Raw genomic sequence first — 20,594 nt, 5'->3', positions numbered from 1 at the left:
GAAGTAAATCTGGTAGTCAACATTTCTTCAAAGGAAATTACCACTTCACAAATTCAAACATTGAGCAAAGGCCTTGGATACGTTCCAACCTATGACACCAATCTACTGGAATGCGAACTAGCTCTATATAGATTCACCAGAATACTACGATTACGACATTTTTTCACAAATGTGTTACCAGCTAAGGAAGACACACAAACCAAAGAGTTCCTTGAATTCAAACCCAAATCCACATATCAAGCACCAGTTTCGCATAAAATCATAGATTCATTCGATAACCTAGTGAGGAAAGATCTACAAAAACTACAATTCAGGAAAGTGAAGAATTCGAATTTAACTTTACAAGAAAAAAATACTCTAAAATTCTTTCAGAAGGACACTGAAATACAGATTCAAAAAGCAGACAAAGGAGGAGCCATTGTTCTTATGGATCGCTCCTTTTACATCAACGCAGTACAAGAACACGTATCAGACACCCAAACTTATTTAAAACTTGACAAAGATCCTATATTTGAGCTCAAGGAAACGCTTGGAAGCATTCTTGATCATGCTTTGGAAATGGGATGGATAAGTGAAACCACCAAAAAATTTCTGACAGTAGAGTATCCAAGGAAACCCACCCTGTACATGCTGCCAAAGATTCATAAGAACTTGTTTAACCCACCAATGCGGCCTATAGTAACGGGTTGTGGAACCATCTTCGAGCCCTTGGGACACTATATTGATTACTTCCTACAACCGTTGGTTCAAGAATGGCCCTCGTATATCAAAGATACGACAGATTTCTTATTAAAGTTACAGAAAATAAAGTTCATGGAAGACATCATTTTTTGCACTATAGATGTCAAGTCTTCATATACTTCGATCCCTCACTCAGCTGGCATGGAGGCGGTAGAATGGGCTCTACTGCACCAATCTTCGCTCAGAGCAGACAAAGTGTTCATTCTGGAACTTTTACATTTTTGTTTACATCACAGTTACTTTTTCTGGAATAATGATTTTTATTTGCAGCAACAAGGCACATCTATGGGCTTTGCCGGGGCACCGGCATATGCCAACACCTTCATGGCTAAATTTGAATCAGACTATATCTACAAAGACATCGGATGGACTGGAAATCTACTGCTATATTGCAGATTCATTGATGATATACTTATTCTCTGGCTCAATACTCAGGAAATGTTGGAAAGTAAAATTGAACAACTTAATCATATTGATGAACATATTCAGTTCACCCATGCAATTGATCAGACAAGAATATCTTTTCTAGATGTCATTCTCACCAAAGAAGCGGGTCACATAAAAACGGAGGTTTTCAAAAAGCAAACAGATGTGAACAGCGCGCTCCATTTTCAAAGTTTCCATCCTAACAGCCTCAAACACAACTTACCATTGTCCCAATTTTTGCGGATAAAACGGATCTGCTCTACTGCAGAGGATACGGAGAAGAATTTATCACTCCAACAGCAGATGTATCTTGCCAGGGGATACCCCACAGAAGTGATTGAATCAGCCAAACAACGCGCATCCAAACTCAATAGAGAGAGTCTCTTATTAAGCAGACCACGAAAACAGACAACTAGACAAGTGTTTGTATCAAAATACTCTACAGTATCTGGTAAAGTGAAGAACATCATCACCAAAAGATGGGAATTGTTACAGAATGAGCCTGATTTTCACAACATTTTCAAAGATCCTCCCATGTTTGCTTATAAACGTGCAAAAAACATCAAAAAAATCATCAATACTCCAATCAAGCAAGGAAACATCGCTTACAAAGGAATGAGTAAATGTCATAATTGCATTCATTGCAATAATGTTATCATTGGTAACACATTAAACCATCCATGCACTGGAGAAATCATTAAACTTCACCACACTTCTGATTGCAATTCAAACAAACTCATCTATTACATCAAATGTCCATGTGGCAAGTTGTATGTGGGTAAAACCGAAAGAAAAATTAAAACACGGATATCTGAGCACAAAAGTACAATCAGAACATTCAATAAACACAGCAGTTTGGCCATGCATTGGAATGAAGAAAAGCACAGTATCGCCCAACTCAGATTCTCTGTGCTAGAAAGAGTAGAGCAACGTCAAGACACAGACCTGACTAGAAGTCTCCTACAGAGGGAGACTTATTGGATTAAGCGTTTGGACACCTTAATGGAGAAAGGCATCAATGATAAAATAGACTATGCTTGTTATTTATGATGTATTCTTGCTAGAGCTTTTTTTGTATCAGGATAGTACTGCATATTCATATATACCAATGAGATCAACCATTCTGCTTGGGTTAGATTACCCTGACCAGTGACCGCACCAACACACGTTTTAATTTTTTCTGGTACATTTTGCATTTCCACCTTTTTTTCAACCATTATTACAGTAATTTTACTTTTCGGGTTCTTTTTCGCTCTCTTCCAAGATGGCGGCACCATTTATCTTGTTCTTAGCCACTTTGTTCATTTTTGGTTCAACAGCACAGTATGCACGCGAGCATTACCCCCACCTTGATTCAGGCTTATGCGCATGGTCATTTCGTTTATTTCCAATAGAGAAGTTAGCCCTAACTTTGATGAGAGTCGGCGTATTTTTAGTCACCTTGTTCATTTCCAGTATAGTTTCCTTTCTTGTGATAGTTTCACCCATATGTAGTTGGGTTATCGTTGTTTAGTCACCTTGTTCATGTCTAATATGTTCTGATATAAGCGCATGCTCCCAACATGCCGCTATGAGTTTCACCTGGTGATTTTTTGAACCAGCAGTTGGATAGGTTTCTTCTTCATTGAATCGACCACGTAGCACGGTGTCGGTAAGATTTTTTTCGAATTTTTATCTGATCGCTCTTGTCAGTTTCTTTCTCTATGCTTAGAGACAACATTCTAGTGTGTTCTGTTTTCAGATTGAATTCTTCGTTCTGAAAAGCGGTTTTTCACTGATCAACAAGGTAACAGTTTCATTGAGCTTTTTTCCGCTTCCATTCACACAACTTTATTTAAACATTTCTTGGTGACGGTCATTTTGGGTCATTATTCGGTCACTCAACTCATTCACTCAGTTGTTTCAGTATAGAATGTTGTTATGAACTTTTGAGTTTGATCATGTATTTGCAAACTGATGTTTTTGCCATCATTGCAACGTTCATTGTGTAAATATACATTGTTTATTTCTTTAGATACTTAGCCCCTGACGAAGAGCCGGTTGGCTCGAAATGCATTGGGCATTTACAAAAGTGAACCTCTTGTAAGAGTGTAATTTGGATTTGTACGAAGAAATGAATGAAGATTCAACTAACAAATATTTTTGCAATGAATAAATTGCTTTAATCGTTGAGACATTGATTCGAAAGAAATTCTTTTATTCATTCACCACAAATGTTGGATTAAGCATGTTCATAAAAAAACTACAGTTTTGAGAATTGTTTCAAGGCATTGACCTGAACGCAACTGTGCGTGGAGATTAGGGCCCTATCGGTCCTAGTATTGAAGGTTTGAAGTGTCAGGAATCCATGACTGTTGGAATCCACTCCACAGCACGCTATCCAAAAGAAGTGTTAAATGAGTAAAATATTGTTTCAAACACGAACTCGGAGTGCCTCTACCATCCATTTTGTTGCACTCAGTGTAAAAACACAGACACTTTTTTTTGGGGTGGGGGGGCAAACAATGGAGTCTCTCCTCTTCCAAGGGGTGAGGTGCAGCAAAGATCGTCAGAAGTGTGATAGACTCTCTGACGTGAAAGGGCCATAATCTTCAGTGGAAAATTCGCTGCAGTTTTCAGCACCAGTTTGTGGTGAAAGAAGGTGATGTCAGGTGGCTGGACTGAGAGTGCTTGAAGCGCACTCACAATAATCTGAAGTGATCACGATGAGAAAGACCATTTTAGGGTCAAAAACATACGGGATAGCTGTGTAATGGCTCAAACTGGTTTCACTTAAGAAAAGTAAGGACCAAAGGAAGGTCTCATTTAGCTGTCATGAAAAGCTTTGAGGGAAACATGGAGACCAAATCTTTAAGAATATGCATCACAAAGCGCGATTTGAAAAAGGGTGTGGTGCGGCAAATCCCAAAAGGCTGAAAGGGCTAATAGGTAACCTTTAACAGTGCCCGCTTTATGTCCTCGATGGACCAAAGGCAGAACAAACAAGAACACATTTGACAGTTTGGACTGCAAAGGGTCTTTGTTACGTGTGCTACACCTCTTCACAAACTTGTCCCATTTTCTGGCGTAAACAGATTTTGTAGAAGGATACCTAGTGGCTGTCACTGGCAGAGTCTGTGTCCCCTGGCATTTAAAGATCCCACTAGGTAGTGTACGATCAGGGAAGTGCTCTGACATTTCCACCTAGTCCAGATGTGTATGGCCTCTTGGCACAGGCTCTAGGACACCACCATACTCTGCTTGCTGCAACCAGCTGGTGGTGGGGTTGTTTGTGAGGACCTGAACCAGCCTCCCCCTTGATGAATGGCAGGAAGGCTTTCAAAGCCAACCAAATGGCCTACAGATTTCTCCCCTCTCTGAAATAACCTCCCCAACCATGTAGGGAAGTGCCCGTCACCACTGCCAGCTCTGATTAGGGTAGGGATAAGGATCTGCTGCTGGTCTAGCAGTCACCAGTACAGAACTCATGCAGTCTCCTATGAAACCTGGATGGAATCAGACAGGGAGAGGAGTTGGCCTAACGGCTAGGGCGCTCGACCTCGGACCTGGGGAACTGGGTTTGAATCTCGGTAATGACGCTAAACATCCTGTGATTCTGGGCAAATCATTTAATCTCGCCGTGCCTAACAAAAAATGAATGAATGTCCTCATGTAACTTGTGCTGTGTAAAGCGCTCTGATACCTGATTGGATTCAGGTCAAGTTCGCGCTATATAAAACTCTGCAAAAAGAAAAAAAAAAAAGCTCAGTTGGTAATGGGGCAATGAGACTTCAGGTCCCTCTGCAGAACCAGCACATGCGATCTGGTATGGTAGACAAGCAGGATGCAGTAGGCCAATAGGCCAAGAAGCCTCTGAGCCATCCCCGGAGACCCAGGACCGAGGCTGAAACACCAGGATCATAGGTCAAATGGGGTCGGGCTCACTGATCTGCTTGAAAGTCCTGAAAGTACACCATATCCAGGATGGCTTTAATGAACAGGAGCCTCTGCGAAGGAGTCCCATGTGACTTTGGCATATTAATCTTGAACCCCAGCAATGTAAAGAGGTTTTCCATCGTCTGGAGGTGATCTACAACTGACTTTGGTGAGCCTCCCCTCAGAAGCCAGTCGAGGTAGGGGAAGACTGAAACTCCCTACCTCATAAGTTGCGACCAGTTTCATCACGTAGGTGAACATTTGAGGGGCGCTGGTAAGGCCAAAGGGGAGCACGGCAATCTGAATATGCTTGGGGCTCACAACGAATCGCAGATAGCACCTGTAGGCCTGCAGGATTGAGATATGGAAATAGGCTTCCTGCATCTCCAACCCACATCCAGTCACCTGGATCCAGGGCAGAAACAATTAGCATGAGCATCCTGGATTTGCCCTTCTGAAGGAAGAACCAGAGATGGCGAAGTTCTACAATAGGGCAGAGGCCCACACCTTTTTTGGCCCCAGGAAATAGCATGAACAGCACACAGTTCTGAACTCTAAAGGCCGGGCCCTCTGTATGGTTCCTTTGTCCAAGACAGCCTGACCTCCCTGCAGTAAAATTGACAGAGGGTCCTCCAAAAGCCACTCTGTTGCGGGTGGAAGATGCTGTGGAATGGAAAGAAAAGGCAGGACACAGCCTCTTTGGACTATCAGCAGGGCCCACCTTTTATATTGAATGGCTTACCACCCATGGAGAAAATGACTAATCCTGCCTCTCATGGAGTGATCGCGTGCTGCTAAGAACAAACTAATGTAAGTTGGAGGCTGTTAGAGAGTCTGGGAGGTTCACTATACCTGCAGACCTGAACTTTGCCTGCTAGGCCCTCTACCTTGACCTTGAAAGAATTGGGGTGCCTGTTGTTGGGGTGATGGCCTTGACACTGTATAGGTGAGACCACTTGCAATAACTCAGAAGGAGTGAAACTGGTTTGGATACTGCCTCGCTGTGCGGAAAGAGTGAGGGAGCGCGCAGTAGCTTTTCTTTCAAAAGCACTTAAGGGAAGAGTTGACCTTCTCAACAGAGATGAGTGACCAGTCAAATGGCATTTCCATGAATTACACATGAACGCCATCCGAGAAGCCCGTGGATCTCATCCATGCATGGTTCCAGAGCACTCCACTAGATCCAATTGCTCTGCGTAAGCAGTATGTTGTGTCCAAACATGACTTAACGACATACTTGGCCACATCCTGGCCACCCTGAATGATCTAGGCCAAAATAGTGCAACATTCTTCTGGGACTGCTGGTAAAATTTCAGCATCCAAGTCCCATAAGGCATGAGAGTATCTACAAAGCAAACCGATGGCACTGACTGATGTAAGGGTGATGCTAGAGGTAGGAAACAGTCTCTTCCCCAAAGCCTAAACTCTTTTCGTCCAGGGGAATAGTACGAAAAGAATTAGGGTTAGTCCTGTTAGTGGAGGCCTGTAGTACCAGGCTCTGAGGAGTTGGATGCTGAGGTAGGGTCACCAGGAGTAGGCGTCTGATGACATATGAGCTGTCCATTTTCAGAATGTCGCATTGGGTCTCATTGAACAGCAGTCGGGGTCAGATGAGGATTGTCCTGATTATAACACTTCATTCAGGACGCTGTTTTTCACATCAACGGAAGGCAATTCTAGATCGAAGATTTAGCTGCCTGTCGAATGACCATGGTGATGAAGCAGACTTTCATGGGAGTGCCAGGGGTGACATCAGCCTTCTGTGAGGAGGTGTCCAGCCTACTGGCCACTTGTAGATCCATATAAAAATTGTCACCTCCTATTGAGGGGCATCATTGTTATCACAAAAAGCTGGTTTGCTCTGGTCAGTGTTCAATCCGAATAGTTATTGAAACACTGGAGGGCAGCTCCTAGGCAAAGGGACATTTTATAAGAGTCCGGGTGTGTGGGGCTAGCGTGCCTGGGAACTGAGCTCCAGTGCAGCTTCAACCTTGGTTGAGACCGATTTGGCTCGCAGTGCGACAGAACTATACAATTAACGTCCTTCTCTGGTGTTTATGTAGCAGGAACCAGCATGGATCATGGTACTGGACGTGGATGTTGCTCTGGAGTCTGAGCTGAATCGAAAGTGGGTTCAGGAGGCATGGATGACGCAGAGGGACGACACAACAGTAGACCTTCATGGATCCATGGGGCCAAAAGGTGTGTCAGAGGAGCCAGCATAGTGCAGAATATGTGGAGCATAGCCTCTTTAAATGCCTTAATCTGTTGTAGCCACGCCAACAGACCAGAGAATTTGGGGTGCATAATAATCAGCTGTGGAATAAGTTCCGCGGTAGGGGACCGGGAGGGAGAATGTGGTTCACCCTGACATCCTAACAACTCCTCAGATAGAGAGTGGTGAGGCTGGGAAGAGACACGCATAAATTTCTTGTGTTTTTTGGGGGGGATTTTGACTTAACCAAAAGCTTGTTTCGCTGTGAAAACCATTTGCACAACTGGCTCCGGGAGCGGTGTCGGGTTCATCTCCTCAACTTTGAGGGCAACATGTATTCACTTACAAATTCAAGCGTGCGCAAACACAAAATGTATATACAATTAAAACAATATTTTATTTTGAAAATACTTACTTTTTGCCAGCCAGTTTCCTGGATCCAGCTCAGGCTGAGGACAACTTTGTCCTAATCTTTATCTCCTGAGCACCAGTTTCCATAGCATTACAGAACCTATGTCAAATGCAAGATAAGTGATGGTGCAGAATGTGTACCAGTGAGACCAAAAGCCCCGCATTGTGAACTACAACTGCAAAGTGAATGTGAGAAGTGGAAACATGGTTATGATTTTGCACGTGTGTGACCACAGATGAGGGACAGCACCTTAAACTGTAGCCACTATATGACACCATTAATTCAGAGTTAGGCACTCCCTGTTGACATTTGTGTGCGATTTACAGGTGAAATAATCGAATCTCACCACAGTGGACTTAGTCTTTCATCATTTCATCAATGCTGAGAACTTAATTGCATATGAAAATGTTCAGTGTAAAATACTATACAATTAACAGTTCATTATTATTACCGATAATACACTACTTTAATGCAAATACAGAAAATGGCCAACTACACTAATGGACGTAGTTAGAAGAAAACTAAAGTAATCGATACAACCTTGCATTTTGAAAGTAAGCTTTATTTTATTACCTCGTTATATTTTTTACAAATAAATTGAAAACACCTAAAAATATTTAATAACTACGGGCCGGATTTAGAGGTTGGGCAGATGGGATTCTCTGTAACAATTGTGAGGGATATCCTGGAATACGGTGGATTGGATCTCCGTTAATTTGCGAAAGAGTATTCCATTTCCCAAATTCTTGATCTGGCCCCATATAGTAACATTTAAAGAATGTAACTTAATATACAATTACAATAAAAATATACTTAATTACTCGTATTTACTCTAAATAATTGAAACACTGGGATAACTTTAATACATTAAATACATAGATTAGTATAACATTTTTAGAATGTGATCGTAAACATTTTCTACAAAATGAGTACACAATCTAAACATAAATAACATTTATAAAGCATAACATTGTTTAAACGTACTAAATTTAATGTACTTGTAACTTTTTCTATACATATAAATTATATGAATGTAATGAATACATTTAGAATAATAAGTGTCTCTTATGGGGATAATGGTACCAAATGTCCTTTTTCTTAGATTCATGATTCATATTTCTTCTAGTCATCTTTCAGCACCTGGGTTGGAGCAGCAGAAATCGGCAGGGCAAAAACGCTGGTCTTCATAATTCAATTAAGTTACGTTTTTCATTTTACGAGGATAGATAGAGTGAGTAGGCTTTTGGTCAGAGTGCTTTGGCTATCGACTTTCTCCTGTTTTATCTTAATTTGCTCTTACTTAGCACTGTTCACCAAGCCTAATCTATTGTGAGGATAGGAACACTGTACCATTTATGATCCCACTAGTGTTTGGTAATATGCATCATGTTCCCCCCCATGGTTAGATTGCAGGTAAAACATGACATGTAGCTTACAATGAAAACTGAGAATGTATTTTCTCTGCTGACATGACATTTTAATTTGAACTTTATGGCTTTTTTGTTTAGAAAGTTTTGCTGTTTGGATGCCTTTGTCAAAGAAACTGCTACCCACTGATCGCTCTTGTACTTTCACTTGTTATTTTACTGTCATGTTAATATTATACTTTTTTTGTTTACAAATAAAATAAGAGTGCAAACATAGCCTTTGCTAAATATGCAGCAAGTAATGGCCCTTTCCCAAAAGTATTTACTATGCAATACTTTACTATTCACGTTATTTAAGTTAAGCTTCCATGTTACTGTAGCAAAATTGGAAATTAAATGTAATACCAGCATTTGTAAAGCGCTCAACTACCTCCGAAGAGGTGTCCTGGCGCTGTGGGCCGTCAGGAAGATTAAGCGAGCTATTGCCCAGAGTCACATGGTGCTGGGCTAACCTGCCGCCGGTCTTGGGGATCGAACCGTGAACCCCGTGGTCCGGAGTCAGGCATCCTGGCCGCTGCGCCACACCTCTTCCAAAGGGCACTTCTATGGTCATTAATCTTATATTTCAACAGAGAGCCTGATGCTGAGACTTTATTGGTTTTAAGACAATATGTTTTATGCTGTCTGTGAGACATTGACAACTAATGTACAACCTATTGTTAGACTTGGCTTTTTCAGCGGGTGTTGAAAACTAAAACAGCGATATGATTAAGCATTCACTAAAGACATGAATTCTCTCTAGTTAAAACATGTTTCTTGTCTTATGTTGACTAATGTCCGGACTCCATTTTGTATTGTCATGTCTCCACGTGCTTTGCACGAGAAGAGTCCTACCTTTTTGCTAGTTGCTCTTGTAATCTGCCTAGTAACAGTCTATAAATAGCTCCTTTGTCCGTCTGGCGCAAGTTCAGACTTGACCACAACTGTTATCACTTAGTTTTTGTTTGACCATGTTTTCACGGGCTCAGGAAATTGTTAACTCCGCCCATATATTGATCCTGTATCGAAAATGTCCATAAATGGTAATGAATTTTGCTCTATGTTGTATCCACCCACTTATGAGCCCCTCTGTTGTGTATAAAAGGGGACCGCGTACGCAAGTTCTTTGTGCTACTCTATGCAATACTGAAGAGTGTTGTGTAGGTTGTAGGACCACCCTTAAGGGTTAATAAACTCTGTCTTTGTATTTTGCAGTTTCCGTGCCAACTTCCTTCTAGCTTTTGTTACAGGAGAGCGAACCCTTGTATTCTGCGGGCCTAGCTGGGGCCTGTACTCATCAATTGGCGCCCGTCACGTGGGGCTCATCGGCGACTCGGATGCTCGAAGGACTGGTCGTGACGAAGGTGAGGAATTTGGCCGGGGATGTGATCACTACCAGCGGCGTCTTTTAGTCCTGGCATCCCAAGGTTTTCTTCCTTCCCTTCCGAGCTAACCATCTGGGTGGCGCCGGTCCTCGACTGAGACCTCTTCTGTCGGTTTGCCGTGTGACAGCCGTTTGGGCGAATTTTGGAACTTGGCAGTTGGAATCTGGACACTCTTGATTGGTAAGAACCGTTGTACGGTACTTGCTCCGAGTTTTGAAGCCTGGGTTGGCTATTTGAGTTTGATTTGTGATGACCGGTCATATTTTTGTATTGATTACTGTGAGAATATATGCGTTGCAACACATATAGGCAGGTAATGTGGAGATATTTCTCCGGAGTTGTTTAAATTTGAACGGCGCAAAGTTTAAGTGCCATTTTTGATAATACTGCATATTTTGCATTATTTTTGAAGCATGCCTGCTTTTAGCGCACTCCGTAAGTGGTGCTGCTGCTTTGGAAACCGGTTAAATCTTGAGGAATCTGCTCCAGCCCCCCCAGAGGGGACTCCTAATAGGGATATGTATGTGAAGCATGGTCTTTCCTCTATAATGTACAGCACAGTGTGGAGGAAATACACCAAAAAGGATCCTGAGTTACGATGGCCTTTGTATGGATCGTTTGATATGCGTAAGATTGAGTATGTGGAACAGTGTATGTGTAAACGGCATACTCGGCAAGACATGTTTGAATGTGTACGGTTATGGGTGAAGGAAGTGCGTGAGCTAGAGAAACATGAGAAAGCGTTGATTGATAAAGAGCAACGGAAAAATGACCATGTGATTGCACAGGAAGCGAAGCGTCGGGAGGAAAGAGAACTGGCGGAGAGGCAAGAGAAAGAGCGTAGGTTGCAAGTCTCGGGTCAATATGCTGTCCGCCAGCCACTTTATCCTGTCCTTACTAATCTCGAAGATGATTTTCATTTATTAGATCGCTCTCCGCCCCCTTATGTTGGCGCCTCTGCCCCGAGGTCACAGGATTCTGGATCGGTTTTGGATAAGGTAGACACGCGGTCCATGTTATCAACTGAGCGTATGGGTGAGCTTCGGAAAATTTCTTTTCGCGCGCTTAAAGGCAAGCTATCTCTTACTGAATTATTGGAATTTTTGGAAAGTTGGCAGGATAGTGAGAAGTTGGATTTTGTTGGAACTTTTTCTGAAGAAGTGGTTATTGCCTTTCGGAAATATTCTGATGTTTTTGAGCCTGAAGATGTAGTATCAGATTCTAAAGCATTACGTAACGGTGTCTTTTCTCCCTCCAAGGTACCCGATGCGGTTCGACGGCTGTTTACATTGCGGGACGCGATGCTTGAACTTAAAGAAAGAGCGCGCCAAAAGACAGGGGAGAAGGAGAAATCAGATTCACACGTCGGCGGAAAACAATCGTCTACCTTCCATTCAGATAAGAGTGAACTAGTGCATGCTAAACCAATACGAGAGGCGGCACCTTTGTATGTTCCTCCTAAAGGAGCAGGAACTAGTCTAGACATGTCTTCCCCCGATGCTAGGGGATATTTTGTGTATAATTGGGTTTATACTCCATGGCATAGGACTGATGTTATGGCATTAAAGAATGCATTGCCTGACCCCCGCAAGAATCCAGCGGCCTTTTACGAAGAGGTCGAAGGGGCCTTGAATTCTTGTACCATGACCTTAGCGGATATAGATTTGTTTTTTGGGCTTATTTTACCACCGGACATGTGGCGATCTGTGCGGAGGGTGGATGATCAAGCAGCTTTTAAGGCTAAGTGGTCTGAGATTGAGGATGAGGATAGGGAGAGAAAACCCGCGCAAAAACCGCCCCAGCTTATTTTAGATCTTCCTGCTGCTATCTTGACTAAGTTGAAAACGATTATCCCCCCCTAAAAAGATTGACTGGAATATGTTAGCCTCATGTAAACAGAAGGTTGATGAATCAGTTTCAGACTTCTTTACGCGCTTTGAGGAAACATTTCATGATTTCAGCGGTCAGTCGCTTACGGATGATACTGGTCGACACCTTTTTGTTGATAAATATGTGGCGAATTTATTACCGGGAATAGCAGCTCGATTGAAGGCGAGTGAAAGTTCGTGGTCCACCTCGTCTCCGGCATCCCTCCTGACTATGGCTCAGTATTATGAGCGTCAAGAACAAGAAGCGAAGGGGAATGAGGAGAAGAAATCGAAAGATTTGAAAACTAAGGTGATGTTAGCACAAGTGTATGGTCCGCCTCGTCGGGGCGTTGAGAGAGGTAGAGGAGGATTTTATGGTCCCCCTTCGGGTCGGTCAGATGTTAATAGAAATCAATGTGCGTATTGTAAACAGCTGGGTCATTGGGCCAGGGATTGTCCGGTACTATATGCACCCCGTCAGGGACGTGGTCAGGGACCGTCGAGAGGTAGAGGGGGCTTTTCGAATTTCAGAGGGAATTCCAATGATCGTGCTCGCTTTGAGCCTAACGTGCAGCAACGAGATAGACCTAACGTATTTGATCGGCAAAATCAGTATCAAATGTCTGGGAATGACCGTTCTGGGTACCATGATTCGCAGCATGCGTAGGATTGCGTTGGATGGGGGTTGGAATCAGTTGAAGTGCCGGTTGATCAGAGGGGTCCTTATGTTTCAGCAAATGTTCTGGGTTCTACTGATCAGTTCCTAGTTGATACAGGAGCTACTCGCAGTGCGCTGTCCAAACAATTGGTTCCGAGGGCTCCCCCATCTGGCTTAATGGTTACATCGGTAGGGTTTGATGGTACACTCTCTCGAAGCCCTCTATCCCGACCCCTTGCATTTCGTGTTGAACAACTTTCTGCACCTTGTCCGTTTTTGCTTGCCCCGAACACGCCTGACAACATTATGGGTCTTGATATGCTCAAGCACTTCAGAGCTACGATTCGCTGCTCCCCTGCTGGAGTACGTGTGATATTAAACGATAATCACCCTATGACGGAACGGATGTGTGTGGTTGCAGAGGATACTGTATTAGCTTCTCTCCCTCGTACTTTGTGGGCCACCTCGGATACTGATGTGGGACAGATGGTGATTCCGTCTGTCCACATTAGTGTCCAGGAGGGTGCGGTGTTACCGCGCCTCCCTCAGTATCGTATTTCCCAGGAGGGGGAGGAGGCACTCATACAGATTGTGCAGGATTTGATTAAGGTGGGAGTAGTGGAGGAAGTTCCCTACAACGTCTGTAACAGTCCTATTTTACCCATTTTGAAGAAAGATACCGATACTAGGGTTTATCGTTTTATCATTGACTTAAGGGAGGTGAATAAGATAGTGATACCTCAGTATCCAGTGGCTTCTGATATCACGACATTACTTACTCTGGTCCCACCAACGGCGACCACATTCTCGGTTATCGATTTGCAAAATGCTTTCTTTTCGATTCCTATTCATCCTGATAGCCGGTACCTCTTCGGCTTTACTTTAAATAATAGGTCTTATAGATTTTGTAGAGTCCCTCAGGGTTATACAGAGAGTCCTAGTATTTACAGTCAAGCATTGAAAAGACAATTGGATTCCTTTGTTCTGCCTGATGGTGTCGCCCTTATACAATATGTCGACGACATCTTGTTGGCGGCTGACACTCCTGAGCTGTGTGAGAAGTGTACGTTATCCTTGCTTTCCTTTTTGGCGTCTCACCATCACAAAGTGTCGAGGAAGAAATTGCAATTCTGTAGACCAAAGGTGACTTATTTGGGTCACCTTTTGTCTAAGGAGGGGCGTGCACTCACACCAGATCGTATTCAAGCAATTTTGGACACGCCAGTACCTTCCACACAGAAGGATGTGCGTGCATTTTTGGGTCTTGCCTCTTTCTGTAGGCAATGGATATTGGGGTTCTCACACATAGTTCAGCCATTGTTAGCACTTTTGACAAAAGATACCCCAATTCCTCTTCCCTGGTCGAATGAGTGTGAACTTGCCTTTCAGCAATTGCGACAAGCCCTTTGCTCAGCACCAGTGTTGGGGACCCCTGATTATACAAAGCCTTTTACACTGTACGTGCATGAGAAAGATGGATGTGCATCATCAGTTTTAGTGCAGATGCACGGCGACAAGCAGCGCCCTTGTGCATATTTTTCGGCTGTACTTGATCCTGTTGCCCGAGCATTGCCTGGTTGTTTTCGCTCAGTTGCGGCGACAGCTGTGTCAATACGCCAAAGCGAGGGAATTGTGTTATCTCATAAGCTGTTGGTATTAGTTCCCCATGCTGTTGATGCTCTGCTTAATCAGACAAAGACGCAGCATTTGACCAGTGCTCGTTTAACGGGATATGAGTTGACACTTTTGGCTCCTCATATTACGTTAAAGAGGTGTGCAACGTTAAATCCAGCCACATTGTTGCCGTTTCCGGAAACTCAGTCTGAAGCACGAAAAGCACACGACTGTATTCTTGTGACTGAGGAACAGACAAAGGGTCGTATTGATCTCCAGGATACGCCCTTTACAGATGTAGATGGAGAACTGTGGGTGGACGGATCATGCCTGAAGCTACCAGATGGTACGACTTCAGCAGCGTATGCAATTACCACATTACAATCAATAGTGGAGACAGCACGCATACCGCAGAAATCAGCTCAGGCAGCGGAACTGATAGCATTAACACGAGCATGTGAGCTCAGTGCAGGATTGTGTGTGAATGTTTATACAGATAGCCGCTATGCCTTCGGAGTAGCGCACGATTTTGGCCTACTCTGGAAGGAGAGAGGGTTTCTAACGTCACATGGAGCACAGATAATGTACGGGGAGTTAGTCCATAACCTTTTGACTGCATTAACATATCCAAAGAAGATTGCTATAGTTAAATGTAGTGCCCACAAAAAGGTGGTTGATAAAGTTGGAGAAGGGAATGCTTTTGTAGACCGGGTGGCACGAGAGACGGCGATGCAGCCTCGCTCTACTGCAATGTATGTTGTAAAGTCACAGGCAGAAAGATGGCACGATGCTAGGAGAGAAGTGCTGGAGATACAGAGGACCGCTTCCGATAAGGAACGGGAGCAGTGGTCTAATGATGGAGAATTAGATGACGAAGGGTGTTGGAGAAGCAAGCAGATGGATAAATAGAAGTTACTCACAGCTTTTATACAACCTATGGTTCAGATGGCACATGGACTAGCGCATGTCGGAGCTTCCGCAATTGTAAAATTACTCACACAAGTTTGGGAGCATCCGGAGATCGCTAGTACGGCAAAGAGGGTAGTGCAGACCTGCATGATTTGCCTGAGGTACAACCCAGGAAAGGGTACACGAACTCCAGCAGGAGGATTTGCAACACCTACTGCACCCTGTGAGGTTTTGCAGATGGATTACATTCAGCTTGAGCGCTGTAACAATTTGAAGTATGTTCTAGTAGTGGTTTGCGCCTTCAGTAAATGGGTTGAGGCATACCCTACGAAAGACAATACTGCAATGACTACAGCTAAGATGCTATTGAAGGAGTTCTTCCCTCGATATGGTGTTTGTAGATTGTTGTGGAGTGATAACGGACCTCATTTTATAGCAGACGTTATCAATTATGTCCTGAAAGGACTGGGAATTACCCAGAAATTTCATGCAGTGTTTCACCCTCAGTCTGCGGGATTGGTTGAGAAATATAACAGTACTTTGAAGCTTAAGATCGCTAAGATCCAAGCTTCGACTTCTTTGACTTGGCCAGACGCTTTACCGCTGGCATTATTGTCAATTAGATCGATACCGCATTCTCGGACCGGTCTCACACCTTATGAGATCGTGTTTGGACGCCCAATGAATATTTGGGGTCCACCGAAACCGAAGTCAGTGTATGATGTACCTTGTGTAATGATGAATGATTATCTGGCACAGTTAACGGATAATTTGGTTTCTATTCATCAACAGGTTCGAGAAGCGCTCCCTGATTGGTCCACAGGTGAAGGACATAACCTCCGGCCTGGAGACCATGTTATGATCAAGGTGTTTGAAAGGACGAACAGTCTGGAGCCGAGATGGGTTGGTCCTGAGCAAGTCTTGCTCGCAACGAGGACAGCTGTGCGAGTCTCCAATCGGAAGAACTGGATCCACTCCTTGCACTGTCGTAAAGTGCCGCCTGGATTAGTGGAGCCTGCTGTATTGACCGACCATCGAGAAATCCTGACGGCAGAGAAAGGCCGTGCTGTGGAACCGAACGACACTGAGGAGCTCTTCCCGGACCAAGCGATTCCTGGAGGCAGAAGATATTATCACAGACCGAGGAAGTGATTTCTTTCTGTATCAGGACACGTTGTCAGAACGGCCCTTAGGTTAGTGAAACGGAGAGCCAATGAGGCAAGGGGGGGATCAGCCCTGCATTAGTGTAGTGACACCCGTCTTGGCCCGCTGGTGAAGAAATCAACGGCTGCCTAAGGGGAAGAGTTCTGACAACCTTTTAGTTTCAGGAAGATATTGACTTTTACTACAAAATGGAGAAGAAGAAGATTTTTTGTGCGACAAGTTTTATTATCATTGTAGCTATTGTTGGTTTAGCCACGTGGTTTGTTGAGGATGTAAGTCCTGCCCGTGAGTTGCTTGTTTTGACTACTCCAGTGCCTGAGGAGCACTACTTTTATACCCTTCCGTATCAAGAATTAAAGCATCGTCAGTCTTATTTGAATAATACTTTCATCCAGATGTTGCATCATACCCATGTTGCTACAAATGCTACGAACTGTTGGATATGTGGTATGATGCCAGCTCATCAGAAGAAAGGAGGAACGCCGTTTATACCTCTTCCTTTCTCTCATAATGGCTCTTGTAGAGCATGGTACACTTTGCTTTTTGCCACACGGAAACCTACAGTGGGACGACTACTTTTTAGACTTAACAGGGAATGTCATCAAGATAAAGAAGGCTATCCACAAGCGAATGGGACAATATGGGAGTGGGAAGAATATCGACCAGACAATGAATCAATTCCCTATATCTTCACGAACACCAGAGACACTGCTGGGAATGAGCAATTTGTGATTCAAGTGGCACAAGCTCAAGCGGACCTGTGTGTCCAGAGTGTGGGTCATATTCCTGTTGGCGTTAGTGACTGTATTATTGTTTTGAATATAGATGGATTAAATAATAGTACTTTCTTAGCTTCCCATAATACATATTTCGTATGTGGGAATAAGGGTTATTATCGCTTACCAGCCGGCTGGTCCGGAGTATGTTATGTAGCGTTTTTATTGCCCCCTGTATTCTTAGCGCCTGCATCCTATCATAAAGATTTGAAGTTATTGAACAATGTAACTGTAAATAGGTATAAACGTACTTTATCTATTGATGATGTTGACCAAACCGACACTAGTTTACAGCAGTATGTTGATTTTAACTTAGGATTGTTTTTCTTTGTTGGAGCTGCCCTAAATAGTAGGAAGGTTCGACGATTAACGAGAGTTGTAGAGGCTGTAACAAATCAAGCTGCTGTCGCTCTTGGAAATCTTACGGAAGAATTGCAAATCACTAGAATTGTTGCGTTACAGAATCGTATGGTATTAAATGTTATGTTAGCAGACAGAGGTGGAGCATGTAGGATTATTGGAAGTAGCTGTTGTGTATTTATTCCTGACCACACGCCATCAGTCTATAACGCTATTAATAAATTGCATAAAATCGCACCTGAGATCCATACAGAAAATGGCACTTGGACCTTTTCTGGATGGTTTTGGACATTGATCACTACATGGGGATGGAAAGTCTTAACTGGTCTCTGCATTACTGTAGCAGTTCTGTTTTCCTGCTGCATCTGTGTTCAGTGTGGTCCTTTACTCTGTTCTTTATGTGTGTCACTCTGTATTCCTGATAAGAAAGCTATTGCCAATGTCACCTATCAGAAACATTTACACAAAGAGGTGGAAGAGATGATGAAAATTGATATATATGATGATTATCCCAACAAGCCGAATGTCTTCAGTAAATGCTGAAAGGGTCGTCTGTTGAAAACTAAAACAGCGATATGATTAAGCATTCACTAAAGACATGAATTCTCTCTAGTTAAAACATGTTTCTTGTCTTATGTTGACTAATGTCCGGACTCCATTTTGTATTGTCATGTCTCCACGTGCTTTGCACGACGAGAGTCCTACCTTTTCGCTAGTTGCTCTTGTAATCTGCCTAGTAACAGTCTATAAATAGCTCCTTTGTCCGTCTGGCGCATGTCCAGACTTGACCACATCTGTTATCAGTTAGTCCTTGTTTGACCATGTTTTCGCGGACTCAGGAAATTGTTAACTCCGCCCATATATTGATCCTGTATCGAAAATGTCCATAAATGGTAATGAATTTTGCTCTATGTTGTATCCACCCACTTATGAGCCCCTCTGTTGTGTATAAAAGGGGACCGTGTACGCAAGTTCTTTGTGCTACTCTATGCAATACTGAAGAGTGTTGTGTAGGTTGTAGGACCACCCTTAAGGGTTAATAAACTCTGTCTTTGTATTTTGCAGTTCCCGTGCCAACTTCCTTCTAGCTTTTGTTACAGGAGAGCGAACCCTTGTATTCTGCGGGCCTAGCTGGGGCCTGTACTCATCACGGGTATACCCCCAGACATTTTGCTTTTTGGCCTTTGGCCTTTTTTTACATTGGTTTTATGACTCTGGGCACTTTACCACTGCTAATCAGTGCTAAAGTGCCTATGCCCTCTATGTAAATTGTTTTTATGGTTTGTTGTTTCCATGATTGGCTTATTTGATTTACTACTTGGGCCCTAGTAATATGCACAGGTGTGACCAGGGCCTGTAAATCAAATGCTCCTAGTGGGCCTGCAGCACTGCTTGTGCTACCCACAGAAGGAAGTAGCCACATAAGTGTATCTCAGACCTACCACTGCAGTGTCTGCATGCAGTTTATGACTGCCATGTCGACCTGGCAAGTGCACACACTTTGAAACAAACTCAATTGTCTGTGGGTCTGAGGGGTTGCTTGGTGCCCAACGGGATCCTACACCAATCAACCATATCTAATAGCGCCTAAGTGAAGCCCTCACGAGGGAAACCCTAATAAGGGGACGGAGTCCGATCACTCACCAAGGTGACATGCTTCATCATCTGGGATCTCCTCCCGGCTGTAACCCCTAGTACAGCCGAGGGCTACAACCCCCTCACTGTGAGGGAGGAGCACAGGGATGTTTTAAGGATCTTCTAGGATATACTAAAATCCAAAAGGTGGTGAGCTGAGGTGTACTACTAGGTGATGGGCGCAGTTCTATGAAAAGAGTGACAAAAAAGTGAATTAAAACTGGCTGCCTGGAGAAAAAAGATGTATTAATTATCCCTTGGTGTCAGGGTTAAAAACAGTGCTAAGGCAGTTTAAAAAAAAAGAAATCTGCATCTGTCTAGATTAGAGGGTCGGTCTACATGTTTCAGCTATTGTGACCTACAGAGTGTCTAGCCTTCCTCAGGACCTAAAAAGTGTAAGCTACTGTGTTATATGTGACAACAAAAATATAAACGTGAATGTAACTAAAAAAAGGAATCCTATACAACTTATCGCACCACTTGTTTCAGTTCAAGGAGCGTGTTGTAGTTAAACCTGTGTAGAAAAGCACAAAAAACGTGATCAGATACTAGTGTAGCTCATAGTAACTGTGAGCGAGTACTATATACTCTTTCTCTAGACTACAATTACTGTGTAACAACAACTGTAAATCTGGAATTAAAAAACGTACCCGTAGCGTGCAGGTAAAGAACCTCACCTCACCTGGCCACTACTCAGGACGTGAGGCACCGCTCTAGAAAAAGAACATAATTGACAAAAAAAACAGACTCATAAGAATATAGAAGTCCGATTGTGACATTCAAATCAATACAAATATCTGGGGTAATAGATACATATTCAAACCAATGGTCCATAAGTTGATCGCTATAACACAACCTATAGGTATCGGTCAAAACAGAAGGGACCAGATACCAAAGGATTAAACATATCTAGGTGTGTGTAATGAGTTAAAAACATGCTCCAAATGCGAAGGGGAAGGGGACTCTAACATGCTTGCAGAATCAAAAGCGGGAATCTTGGTAACACTTCTACCTGCGATACACCTATTCAGCATAATTGTGACCTGTATGCAGTTCAGGTAAATGAGGCTAGCAATAAAGATGACAAGTTTGTGCCTTCATTCATAAAGC

The sequence above is a fragment of the Triturus cristatus genome, chromosome 4_2 (genome assembly GCF_964204655.1).
Source record: "Triturus cristatus chromosome 4_2, aTriCri1.1, whole genome shotgun sequence".
NCBI lineage: Eukaryota > Metazoa > Chordata > Amphibia > Caudata > Salamandridae > Triturus > Triturus cristatus.
This window is presented reverse-complemented; position numbering follows the sequence as displayed.